Below are 14,167 nucleotides of genomic sequence, written 5' to 3' on the forward strand. Positions count from 1 at the left end.
ATGGACCCATTTTATTATATTATTTGGTGTGTTTGATATAAGTGCGATGGCCACCATGACAATCAAGACGAAGAACATTTATATTACTCCCCAAAATCCCTCAGTGCTCCTGAGTGACTAACTCCTCCCACCCCCAGTCCCTAGCAACCACTGATGTTTTCTTCCCCTGTAGTTTTGTGTTTCTCAAAATGTCATGTAAATGGACTCATGCAGTATGTAGTCCTTTAATTCTGTCTCTTTCCTTTAGCATAATACTTCTGAGATTGATCTATGTTGTTGTATGTAAGAACCTTTGGGTTTTAAGCAGAATTATCGTGAGATTTGATTGGAGGATGGATTTGAGAGGAGCAAGACTAGAGACTTTGATTGTATTACAATTTAACCACGTGCTAATGGAGTAGAGGGAATAGAGATGCCAAGGAGGAGCTTGGTTTGAGGTAGGAGGTGGAATTCGTTTCAACCAAGGTGGGGAATCTAGAAGGAAAAACAGGTGGGAAAGAGGAGGCCCTGCATATTGGACCTGTTGAGGCTGAGGAGTGTGGGATTGTCCTGCAAGTCAACCTTGGCAGGGTGTGAGGCATATGAAGGAGTTGCTTTCTCTCCTGCCTTATCCTCTGATCTTTGCCAGGATCAGATTTGCTAGGCCCTGATCTTGTTAATTAAAGGACTCCCTTTTCTCTTTATCCTACCATATCACCACCAAGAATTTGCTCCCAAGGCCTTGCTTTGGATTGTGGACTGTCATTGAATCAAATTGTCATGTTTAAAAGGAATGACCTTTTTTTTTTTGAGAAGGAGTGTCGCTCTGTCGCCCAGGCTGGAGTGCAGTGGCGTCATCTCGGCTCACTGCAAGCTCCGCCTCCTGGGTTCACGCCATTCTCCTGCCTTAGCCTCCTGAGTAGCTGGGATTACAGGCACCTACCACCACGCCCGGCTAATTTTTTGTATTTTTAATAGCGGTGGGGTTTCACCATGTTAGCCAGGATGGTCTTGATCTCCTGACCTTGTGATTCGCCCACCTTGGTCTCCCAAAGTGCTGGGATTACAGGCGTGATCCACCGCGCCCGGCCCAGGAATGACCTCTTTATGGAGTATCATCAGCCAAGTCAGTTCATCTGCGGTTACCCATTGTTTTTCATTGGTAACGTAAAAATATCTGCAGAGATAGCTATGGTTTGCTTGGTCTGTGGAACTGGAAGTCAGAGAGTTCAGTTGTCACAAATCCAGGCTGGGGATTCTCTTCTATAAAGATCCTGGACATACTTTCCACCAGAAGGAGTTTTCTGGAACTCTATGTTTGAGGGTACTACATTTGAACCAGTTTGAACCAAATGTGATGGAATTAGTGATGAAGGGACATAATATTACCCATATTTAGGATGTGGCTGACTCATCTTTTGTGCTATGATTCAGTGATTCTAATTCAGTAAGGGTTCTGAAGCTGCATCCTGGCTAAGGAAGTAATTCTGTGCTTGATTAATATTGTCTAAGGGCAGGGCGCGTTGGCTCATGCCTCTAATCCTGGCAGTTTGGGACGCTGAACCAGGAGGATCACCTGAAGCAAGAAGTTCAAGACCAGCCCGGGCAACAAAGTGAGACCCTCATCTCTACAAAGAAGAGAGAAAATATTGTCTACCTCTTGCCTAGGAGGGGAAGCATTGTAGGAAGCGGTGGCCAGAGTAGTTACCCTCTTTAGGTGATTCACCACAAAAATACACTCAAAAGGTACCGGATATAGAATAAGCCCACTACCATAACTTCAGCTAACAGATCATTTCATCATCAGGATAGTTCCATGATGTAAAGCATGTTATTCTTGTCTCTTACAAGTGAGGAAATTGAGGCACAGAGAGGTCAAGTAACTTGCCCAGTGACAGACAGCTAATTCTGGCAGAGCTGGGATTTAAACTCAGGCAGTGTGGCACCAGAGTCCATACTCTTTCATGCACATCATGCTGTTTTCAGAATTCTAGAATGCTAGCACCAGGCCGACTTAGGAAAATTATTTTGTTTCCCCATTCTTCATTTTACAGCTGATAGGAGTAAAGTCTAGAGAGGGCTCTGAGATGACTCACTCAAGATCACAGGTGATGGTGGAGGAAGAACTAGTTTCCCCCTGCCCAGGGTTTCTGTCACTCTTGGAAGTTTTGTACCTTTGTCTTGGTTGCTTGTCAGTTTCACATCAGTGAAGAGAGATGTTGCTGAAATAGGCAGACTGGCAAAATTGGTGTTTAATTCCATTCTTTACTTTGGCCTCAGCTCTCTCTTGCCTGGGAATGTACTAATTGGCTCTCTTGCTGTCCCCTCTGCCATTTATTATTTTCAAGGGAGCCTGGAATCACTGTTACTCGTCTCTAGCCTGTCCTGTTTAATCACTGATTGTCAGATCTTTTGCTCCTTCCAGTCCCTTCCCACTAACAAGTAGGAGAGAGGAGAATCTGCCCAACCATGTGGGTTTGGGGTGAGTTTTGGGATGGGGGAGGGGAATTAGACTGTTTCAGGGTGGGAGTTATTGTGCCGCAGATCAATGACCTTCCCTTGAGGATGCCAGTCTTTGTGGTTTTGCTCTTTCTGCCCTACCTGTATCACAGTCATCCTGTGGGTTCCCAGCAGGACTCTGCCCCCCACATTTGGGGCAGGGCCTCTCCCCCTTTCTGCAGTTGGGGTTCAGAGCTAGAGAGGGAGTTCTGATGAAGTTTGCTTGCCCCACCCATGCTTTCTCATGGAACCCTGATTATATGGTATCCGGGACAGAAAAGGGTTTCCATTTCATATCTGTTGTAACTTTATTTTGAAGAGCCACCGTTTGGGGGATAAAGTAATTTTCTTTAATATTTGTTGATCTTTCTTTTAAAGTCTCGTGTGTAAGCTTATTCAGGTAGAGACTGACTTTTTTTTCCCTCCTTTTCTTCTATACTGGGTCTTTGTATGTAAAATTTTAAGTCCTGTTCTAGTCTTCTTCCACCTACCCAGGAATGAAGTTGAATATTAATGCACCATGGTCACCATTCTCCAATGGCTCAGTCTTTCTCCACATTTTCTATAATTAAGACTGTCCTTCCCAATTTCAACTCAAAATACCTGAAAAGACTCCTTGTTTAGTTAAGAGAAAGCAAATTTCCCCAGGTAAGTTCCCATATGTTTTCTGTAAAAACTAGCACACACTTTCTTTGTATTTTACCTCTGTCAAATGAGATTCTTAGAAGAGTAATCAGCCAGTCTAAGCCACTCCACTCTTTTCACTTATATTTTCATGAGTAATTTTAACTCTTTGGGTGCTGTCCAGGAAAGTTTACTGTTGCTTCTCACAAGGGAAGGTGTCTGTGGTTCCCGAGACTACCCTCTTCCTACCTTCCTTTCAGCTTCCTCAGAGGACCAGCGAGCTCCGGTTCTTCTAAATAGGTGCACAGGCCCAGAGGCGGATTTTCCTTCAAGGCCCTGGGAAAAGGCCCCAGCAATGTGTTCACATTGCCATTTGTTTTTGTCAAGTTTTTGTGTATTTTTATTTTTGCATACTTTTTTTTTTTTGGAGACAGCATCTGGCTCTGTTGCCCAGGCTGGAGTGCAATAGTGCAAGCTTGGTTCACTGATTTACTCGAGAATGGATGCGCCCAGCCTGCTTCCATTCTTTTCGTAAATAAATACATAGGCTGGGCATGGTGGCTCATCCCAGCACTTTGGGAGGCCGAGGCGGGCGATCACCTAAGGTCAGGAGTTTGAGACCAGCCTGGCCAACATGGTGAAACCTTGTCTCTACTAAAAAAAAAAAAAAAAAAAAAAAAGAAGCCGGGTGTAGTGGTGCAGGTGTAGTGGTGCAGGACTGTAGGCCCAGCAACTCAGGAGGCTGAGGCAGGAGAATTGCTTGAACCTGGGAGGTAGAGGTTGCAGTTAGGCAATAACAAGCCACTGCACTCCAACCTGGGTGGCAGAGCAAAACTCCGTCTCAACTAAAAAAAAGAAATACATAGCAAGAATTTCCATCACCTTAAGTAGTCACCTGATCCCCTTACTTTCCCCCTGGCCTCAGTTTTTGCAGTGGTGATATCTGTGAAATGGAGAACAACTGTTCATCCACACTATTAAACAGGAGGTAAAGGCCCTCGCACAAACCTGCCCAGTGGGATACTTTAAGGCTTGGGCAGTCTTGTCTTGCACTGCAATGAGAGCATAAATGTGGACACATATTAACCTCGCCTAGTGGGTAGTTGGGTTCAGCACAGGTGGGTCTAAAGTTCCCGTTCTTTTCTACAAAGTGCAAACACATTCCCTTTCCAAAAGGTACACTGGAAGCTGTCTTTATAAAATGCTTTGTAGCATAAGCACATACAGAGAATACTGTATTAATACTGTATTAATCAGCTTCTATAAGTGTCCATTCTCTGGGTCTCACAGGCTTAAAAACTTCAATGATCGTCATCTTATTTCTTCTTCCACTCTTGTCATTTACCAAGTCCTAGAAGTAGATTGTTTTAGTTTACATTGCCTTCTGGAACAGTCCCCTCCTTAAAAGAAAAAGTCTCATTATTGTTGCTCCACAGTTGGAGGGCAGGGGAGTGGTTTATACTGTGAGTTCACATCACTCTTTTAACTCCTTTTCATTCCCACTGACCTACTATAGGCTTGTTGCAGTACCTGCCCACTTTGCCTTTAGACTTTCTCTAGGATACTCTAGTCATTGAGATTGGAGGCTTTTAAAAACACCTCTGACTTTGTCAGTGCTCAGCCCCAAAACTTCATTTATTGCAGACTCTCTGTATTCAGAAGTAAGCTCTTACCTCTGTGCTCAGTATCCCTCTTTGAGTGTAGGCTTGCTTACCTTTCTACCTCCATCTCTTTCTGACACTCTTTTGATATTGTGTCCTATCCATATTGTTTCCCAGGAATACCTCTTATTTTGCAGTCTTTTTCTTAAGGCACTTATTACTTTGTCCCTTGTGGGACAATTATTTGTACATTTGTATAGCGCTCCAAACTAGATTTAGAAATTCTTGAAAATACTTTATTTACTTTTAGTAGTGGTAGTATAGTAGTAGTAGTGGTAACTAGTTAAAAAAGTAGCACCAGACTACTGCAAAGACCTTAGGGCAACATCCCCTGAATACTCTGAACCCTAATTATCTGTTTGCACAGCTGTCTTCCCTGCTACATTGTGAGCAACTCCAGGGCTGGGACTGCGCTCCCAGAATCTCCAGTGCTACAGCAATGTGGCAGGAAAGTCTTTTTGACTAAAAAGATAGTCATGTTTGTTTCTTATTCATGTGATGCTTTCCTCCATTCCTTGAATAGGAATTTTTTTTCTTGTTTTAAACAGAAATTTTGTCTTTTTCCCAAATTCACTGGAAAAATCGGATGCTATTCCACTGTTAATTGAGGTGTCACTAATTACTTTGCTTGAAATTTTAATTATTTTAAAATCTTCCAACATTTTAATATATGTATCAAAATATTTTAAAAATATAAAAGAATTTTAAAATTTATATTTGGAAAATTTACCAATACACCTTTGGCTAATTGGGTTGTCAGCCAAAGGTGAGGGATGATTGATCTAGTTTAAATACAGCTTTGAGATTTCATTGGAATTACTTAAAAAAAAAAAACATTTCTAGACAGCATGGAATAAAGGTGAATATAATAGTGGTTTAAATGAAGTAGAGGTTTAATTTGTGAATTAATTTTTGAGATTGTTATAGAGATACTGTGATCAAGTGCTAAGTCAATAATGTAAAGCAGTGCATATCATTTGAAGCTTTTATCAGCTGTTCCCAAATATATCTTAAAGCTAAATCAATATTAAAACTGTCCTAAATAGTAAAATTGTTTAATCATTAGACAACCTGAGCTTTATGTAAATTTGTAGACTCTTGAAACTTGTCGTATGCAGAAGAGTAAGCGTAGCTATAACATAAGCATAAACCATTATGATTTGCATAATTTATCTCTTCAGCATAAATATTGTACTTGTAGAGTAACATTTTTGTCCTGGAAATCAGATTTTGGTTGTCTGAGTATTTGTGGGACTGGAGGAGGTTTTAGGTTTATGTTTGTGTTTAGATTAAATTTGAATGGTGAGTTAAGATTTATGGTGAGCAGTGTGCAGAATGTTTTATTTACTTTTTCAGAGCTTATGAATAAAAGCAACATCTGAATCTGATCTTTGGGAACCAAGTTCAGGAAATGTGGTATAATCTATTTTAATTGTCTCCCTTAATTTCAACTTACTTCTGTTTATTTGCAAATTGTGTATTTAAGACATTAACATATTTAATACCCTGTTATTGGATATATTTAACTTTCTACTAGCTTCATGCTTTCAGAGTTTTGAACTCTGAAAACACAAGCAGCATTAAGACCTCTTTTGCTTAAAGTACTGAGTGATTACACTCCGATGTTTTCATTATGTGAAACACCCCGGCTTTACTTCAGAGTAAATGCTTCTAAGAATTAGGCATGCTTAGCTTCTAAGGTGGACTATTCACTTACTCACTCATTCATTATACATTCACTTTTTCCAAAAATGAATATTCCATGTTCATACTATGTGCTAGGAATGATAGTGGATATAGTAGTGAAAAAAAGGGAGACGTTTCTGGCCTTCAGAGTATCTTAGAGTCTGGTAGGGGAGGAGAATACGAAACCAGGCAACCACAGTACCATGTACTATGATAAATGGTGTGGAATCCCTAAGCCCAGAGTTCCATCGGCACATATGTGAGTGGTGCCCAAAGACTTCCTGGAGGAAGTGACACCTCTGCCTCTTTATTCTTCAGAGTCAGCCAGAGGAACGGGTCTAGGAGGGGTTGCTACAAATGCTCCTGGCACAAAGAACACCATTGGTAAAAGTCCAGAGAAAATAGAGAAGTCAGCACATTAGACTAGTGTGTAAAAACTTTAGGCAACTAGAACTCAAATAACTGGAACTCTCATTTTGGCTCAGAAAAATTTTCCTCTGCATTTTACTTGATGAGGAGATGAAAAATGACTACAAACTTAACTGATTTCTTACCCCGACAGAAATACTCATTTATTCTAAAAAAAATTTAATTATACAAAATTATTATTATTATTATCATCATTATTATTTTTTTTTTTGAGACAGAGTCTCGCTCTATCACCAGGCTGGAGTGCAGTGGCACAATCTCGGCTGACTGAAACCTCTGCCTCCCAGGTTCAAGCGATTCTCCTGCCTCAGTCTCCCGAGTAGCTGGGACTACAGGTGCACGCCACCACACCCAGATAATTTTTGTATTTTTAGTAGAGATGGGGTTTCCCCATGTTGGCCAGGCTGGTCTCGATATCCTGAGCTTGTGATCTGCCCCCCTTGGCCTCCCAAAGTGTTGAGATTACAGGCGTGAGCCACCATGCCTGGCCTATACAAAATTATTAAAAGTTGAAAGTCATAATAATATTATATAGATAATCTTACTTGTCATTTTGTAACTATCCTTACCAGTTTTCTCCTTTCCATCTTTGGTTTTATAAAATTGAGATGATATCAAATATGCTATTTTGTAACTGATATTTTACAGTTAACGGAAAAAACACATTAATTGTGTTCATATCATTGGAAATATTTGTAAAATATCAATTTTAATGGCTGTATAATATTCTGTCATCAACTATTATTCATTTATACATCATTTATTATGTATTTTCCAATATACTTATATTGGAAAAGTAGATTGTCTCTAACTTCTTGCTGTTTTGAAAATTCTGCCACGAATGTGTTTGTATTGAAACATTTAATTAAATCTTTCATATTTCCTTTCAGCACTTTGGGAGGCCAGGGTGGGCAGATTGCCTGAGCTTAGGAGTTCGCGACCAGCATGGGCAACACGGCGAAACCCCGTCTCTACTAAAATACAAAAAACAAGCTGTGCCTGGTGGCTTGCGCCTGTAGTCCCAGCTGCTCGGGTGGCTGAGGCAGGAGAATTGCTTGAACCTGGTAGGTGGAGGTTGCAGTGAGCCACGACTGTGCCACTGCACTCCAGCCTGGGCAACAGAGCGAGACTCCGTCTTAAAAAAAAAAAAAAAGTAATAATAAAGTTATAGCCTTTCTTCTATGCCCCTGGCTTTTTTGGTAGGTATGCATTGTCTGCCACCTGCCTCCAATATCAGTCCAGCCCTGGTAACATGAGGTCTTGAATCCAGATCTTCAGACCTTTGGTGCAAATTTGAAAATGAATCTTTATTGTATCTGTTCAAGTAAAAGCATATCAGCTGAACAAAATGTTATGTGGCTGGACACAAAACTGAAGGGTAATGTCGTTTTGCATTAATAAAAACATGAAACAATTAGATCCCATGTTTTTAGAGTGCCCACTCTAAAAAAAAGAAGTCCCTGGATAAAGCGTTTTATCTGGAGATAGCTTGTCTCTCTCTCTTCTTTTTTTTTTTTAAACAAAGGAATTATATCTTATAGAGAATGTTCTGTAAGTGCATGATTAAGTACTCTTTTTGGTTAGTGAACTGGAATAGATCTGTTATTAAATAAATACCTCTGTAGAGTTAAGAATCAAAAGAAAACTGGAATTGTTTCTTAGGTAAACTTTTTTTTCTTAAAGATGTCAAGGATGTTTCCCACATAACAAGGTATTCTGTCTTAATACTAGAAGCCACTTGGTTTACAGGGGTTTTATTTTTTGCAGATTTTTTGCTCTTCTGGGGCTGAAGTCCTGTTTTCATCTGTTTATCCTGTGTTTGCCTTACTGTCCAGTACATCATAGATAATCAATAAGTATAAAAAAACCCTAATACTTTTTAAAAAGCTTTATTGAAATGTAATTCACATAATATACAATTCACCTACTTAAGATTTTTTTTTTTTTTTTAAGGTGGAGTCTTGCCTTGTCGCCAGGCTGGAGTGTAGTGGTGTGATCTCGGCTCACTGCAGCCTCCGCCTCCTGGGTTCAGGCGATTCCCTTGCCTCAGTCTCCCGAGTAGCTAGGACTACAGGCGCCCGCCACCATGCCCAGATAATTTTTTGTATTTTTAGTAGAGACGGGGTTTCCCCATGTTGGCCAGGATGGTCTTGGTCTCCTGACCTCATGATCTGCCAGCCTCGGCCTCCCACAGTGCTGGGATTACAGGCGTGAGCCACCGCGCCCAGCCAAGATGTTTTTATTAGTTTCAGTAGTTTTTTGTTTTGTTTTGTTTTGTTTTTTGAGACAGAGTCTCGCTCTGTCACCCAGGCTGGAGTGTAGTGGCGCGATCTCGGCTCATTGCAAGCTCCGCCTCCCGGGTTCGCGCCATTCTCCTGCTTCAGCCTCCCGAGTAGCTGGGGCTACAGGCACCCATAACCGCGCCCGGCTAATTTTTTGTATTTTTAGTAGAGACGAGGTTTCACCGTGTTAGCCAGGATGGTCTCGATCTCCTGACCTCGTGATCTGCCCGCCACGGCCTCCCAAAGTGCTGGGTGGGATCACAGGCGTGAGCCCCCGCGCCCAGCCAGTTTCAGTAGTTTTTAGTATATTGTCTAACTATCACTACAGTCAATTTTAAAACGTTTTTATTACCTCAGAAAAGAAACCCCATACCCTTTACCTTTCACCTTTCTGGCCCCCGCCAACACTGCCATTCCTCCAGCCATAGGCAGCCACCATAATCTACTTTTTCTCTATGGACTGCCTCTTCTGGACATTTCATACAAATGGAATTATACTATATGTGGTACTTTGTAACTGGCTTCTTCTACGTATATTTTCAAGGTTCATCCATGTTATGCCATATATCAATATTTTATTATTTTCTTTGCCTCTTAATATTTCATTGTATGGATAGGTCACAGTTTTATTTATCCGTCAGTTGGTCAATCAAATACTGTTAAATATGTAAATCAGCTTGGGTGGTTGCGCCCTGTAAAGGCAAAAATGAAGGTAGAACTGAAGTTGTGGTACCCTAAATTGGAAATGCCTTCAGAGCTTGTTAGTGGTTAAGGTATATATAAATATGTTTAGAATTAAGCTTATATGTTGTTGGGTATAAGATAATAGCACATCAATCAGTAGGATCTTGTCAGTTTTACCTCTTGGATGCTTAAATCTGCTTTCTTCTACTTACCTCTGGTAACTATCTAATCAAACCTTTTTTTTTTTTTTTTTTTGAGAGAGGGTCTCTCTGTCACCCAGGCTGGAGTGCAGTAGTGTGATACTGGCTCACTGCAACCTCCACCTTCTGGGCTCAAGCTGTCCTCCTACCTCAGCCTCCTAAGTAGCTGGAATTACAAGTGCACGCCACCATGCTTGGCTGGTTTTTTTTTTTTTTTTTTTACAATTTTTGTAGAGATGGAGTAACCCAGGTTGGTCTTGAACTCCTGAACGCAAGCAATCTGCCCTCCTTAGCCTCCCAAAGTGCTGGGATTACAGGCACGAGCCTGACATCTAATTAACATCTTTTGTTTGAACATTGCATTACCACTGCCATCCCCAAAAGAAGACAAAAGGAGCATTTCTAAAAATATCATTCTCTCTTAGGGGTCAGAAGTCTTTAACATAACCTGCTTGGCTGCCTTCACATCAGACCTTTGCTGCCTTTCCCCTTCCTCTGCCCTCCTATTCTTTAATACTTGTTTTGTATTTAATAGAGGATAATGGAGTCCTTTCTGAAGTTGTTTGGGCATCCGAGATTTCAGCTTATACCACTTTGAGAACTATGCATTAAGGATCTCGTTTGAAACCTTGTGCAGTGGAAAGAGCTCAGGCTTGGAAGTCTGGTAAACTAGGTATAGGCTGTGCGGTCCAATGTGCACTAGAAGTGTACTTGTTCCTTTTGAGCCTTTTATCTGCAAAATACAGATGCTACCTTGCAAGTTATTGTGAAAGAGAAATAATGTGAAAGTATCTGACACGTAATATGTGCTTAATAGATTGTCCTTTCTATTTCTTATTTGGATTATTGTTTTGAATGTAGTGGCTTAGGTCATCACTTTTTTTTGGCTGAAAAGGATTTATATATATTATGATGATTGTTGGTAGTTCAGGGGTTTTTTCTTCCAAAGTTTGTATCTTTGTCTCAGAATCCTGTTTTCATGAAGACTCTGGAATTTTGTCACTGCTCTAATACCTCTGCCAGGCAGCAGCACTCCTTTGGGTCTCTACCAATAGAGAACATCATTTATTGCCTTAAAAAGAAAGTATTTGTGTGAATGTATCTTTACAATATCCTCATTATGAGAGTAATTGTAGTATTTGTGTGTATGTATCTTTACAGTTTCCTCCTTACGAGAGTCATTGTTTTTCATTTATAAAATAGGAAAATGCAGAAAATAGAGAAAAGGGGAGGAGAAAATAAAATTCATTTGCCATTTAGTCACCTACTATGGCCATTCTAGTTTATACTTTTCTAGTCTTTATTCTATACACATCTACATACTATGTGTTAATGTGGCTTTGGAAGTAGAAGTTAGATCATAGTATGTGTTTTGTTTAATTGCTGTTTTCTCATTGCCAGTGTAGATATTTTCAGTGTTTAGTAACATGGAATGTATATAATTTTTTTCCAGTCTCAGAGAATTCCATTGTATGGGAGTACCATACTTATTGTCACCACTTCTCTTTGGGAGGACGCTTAGGTTGTATCCAATTTTTTGTTATTATAAACAGTGCTTGCTTTGATTTTACAGTCATGCGTGATTCTGACATGCTTTTTACATCCTAACAGTTCTTTTTTTTTTTTTTTGAGATGGAGTCTTGCCCTGTCACCCAGGCTGGAGTGCAGTGGGGCAATCTCCGCTCACTGCAAGCTCCGCCTCCTGGGTTCACGTCATTCTCTTGCCTCAGCCTCCCGAGTAGCTGGGACTACAGGCACCCGCCACCACGCCTGGTTAATTGTTTGTATTTTTAGTGGAGACGGGGTTTCACTGTGTAAGCCGGGATGGTCTCGCTCTCCTGACCTCATGATCTGCCCACCTTGGCCTCCCAAAGTGCTGGGATTATAGGCGTGAGCCACCGTGTCTAGCCCCTAACAGTTCTTATGAAATAATTTCCCTGAGGTTTGATGATAGATTCAATTCAAATTTGCTCCTCATGTTTTTCACAGGTCTTTTGAATATTACAACTCGTGTGGCAGAATGTCCCTGTTTCTCTCCTTTTTGCTCTTCATCTGGTACTAGTTTTCTAATCTGTTCATACCCCCACATCCATTTACCTTGGCTAAGACTCTTCTTGCCTTTGTCTGCCCCAAACCATTGTCCTATCGTTTATTTATTTATTTATTTACTTTTATTTTTAAATTAATAATTTTTTTTTTGAGACAGGAGTCTCATTCTGTCACCCAGGCTGGAGTGTAGTGGCATCATCTTGGCTCACTGCAACCTCCGCCTCCTAGGTTCAAGTGATTCTCTTGCCTCAACCTCCTGAGTAGCTGGGATTACAGGCATGTGCCACCATGCCCTGCTAATTTTTTTTTTTTTTAGTAGAGATGGGGTTTCGCCATGTTGACCAGGCTGGTCTCGAACTCCTGACCTCAGGTGATCTGCCCACCTTGGCCTCCCAAAGTGCTGGGATTACAGGTGTGAGCCACCATGCCTGGCTGCCACTGTGCTATCTTTTAAATAATGATTCCTTCATATTAGTTTCTTTCAATTGACCCTTATTATTAACTTCATTAATTTGTTTCCTTTATGTTGCCTATCACATCACCTCAAATTTGGAATTACTTAAGTGTTTAATTTTTTTAATTATTCTGAAAGAGAGTGCTTGCGTTCTTCCAAATAACAGAATTAGTTGAGTGGTTTGTATTCTGCATTACAATTAAAATTACATCTTTACAATTAATTGGCTGTTGCTCTAAATTGGGATATTTCTGAAGTTATTTTAAATCCAGGACTGTTTTTCTTTCCTTTGTGTCTGTTTGTTGCCTACAGCTAGTTGATTATATCCTTAAGGAGTACTAGCCATTTTAAATAATTTTAATATGAATTTAAATAAATCACAGTGGCTGGGCGCTGTGGGTCACACCTGTAATCCTAGCACTTTTGGAGGTCGAGGTGGGCAGCTTGCCTGAGCTCAGAAGTTCAAGGCCAGCCTGGGCAACATGGTGAAACCCTGTCTCTACTAAAAATACAAAAATAGCAGGGCATAGTGGTGGACTCCGGTAATCCCAGCTACTTGGGAGACGGAGAGAGGAGAATCGCTTGAACCCAGGAGGCGAAGGTTGCAGTGAGCCGAGATGGTTCCATTGCACTCCAGTCTGGGCAACAAGAGCGAAACTCCCTCTTAAAAAAATATAAATCAGTAAGTCATGGTGTATATTCTAAAGCCATAGTTATAAACTTGAGGGGTAGGTAATATGGAGAAGTTTCCTGCAGGTCCCTGTGGCTGAAAGTCAGCGTAGAAGTGCCTGTCCTGGTCGGGGTTCCACTTCTGGTCTCAGTCCTGCTGAGGCAGCGACTGCGTTAGGCAGGTAGGTTTTAGTTTTGGACACAGTGGCCCACCGCTGCTGTACATTGCAGGATTATTTCAGTTCAAAATAAACTGATTGCTGAGCTCCTCTGCAGCCTTTGTGTTGCAAGGACTCCAGTTTGTGGAGGCCCAGCACCACCAGCCTCATTGAGGACACTGACAAAAAATACTTGGTCCTGCTTCAAGATGGAAGGACACTTAATAGACTTAAGAAGTATTGATCAATTTGTACTTGGAAAATGAGAGTGACACACCCCTCCAGCAAGTATCCATTGAAGAAATCCTAGAAGACCAAAGTGTGGACCAGCAGACCAGGCTGGAAGCAGAGGAACTGAAAGTTCAGGCCCACTGGGATCAAGGTCTTTCCATTCCTTGAGCAGATACTCTTGATGAGTATTAAGTCCTCTGCTCAGAAGCTATTGCTCTTGAAGAATAAGGGCTGTCACTGAATGAAACTGATACCCTGGTCACCTCACACATTTGACCAGAGTGTAGTGTTTCCGAAAAATCATTTTTAGTTTTAATTCTAACACACATACAACATGAAGAAATCATGTGAGTTTTTTTTTTTTTTTAAAATAACAAAATCAGTGTTTAAAGAAACAGTGATATGGACTCCTTCACTGTGGAGCCAGCAGCTACTTCTGTATATTGCTCTTCTTATCCCAAATTAGAGTTTATAGGGGACATTCTTCATTTACTTATAAATAAAATATAAATCTCAAAAGATGCCATGAATCTCAAAAAGCGATTAAACTTGAGCATGCATC

The 14,167-nt window shown here is 40.8% G+C and overlaps 1 protein-coding gene and 1 pseudogene across 30 annotated transcripts in view; both read left to right on the forward strand.

Moving 5' to 3' along the window:
- Positions 1-13,797, forward strand: part of LOC129043787 (U6 snRNA-associated Sm-like protein LSm1) — a 53,957-nt pseudogene extending 40,160 nt beyond the window's left edge.
- BNC2 (basonuclin zinc finger protein 2) overlaps positions 1-14,167 on the forward strand; it is a 460,480-nt gene that overhangs the window by 84,187 nt on the left and 362,126 nt on the right. The gene's annotated exons all lie outside the window — the stretch shown is intronic.

This window comes from Pongo pygmaeus, chromosome 13 (assembly GCF_028885625.2).
Source record: "Pongo pygmaeus isolate AG05252 chromosome 13, NHGRI_mPonPyg2-v2.0_pri, whole genome shotgun sequence".
NCBI lineage: Eukaryota > Metazoa > Chordata > Mammalia > Primates > Hominidae > Pongo > Pongo pygmaeus.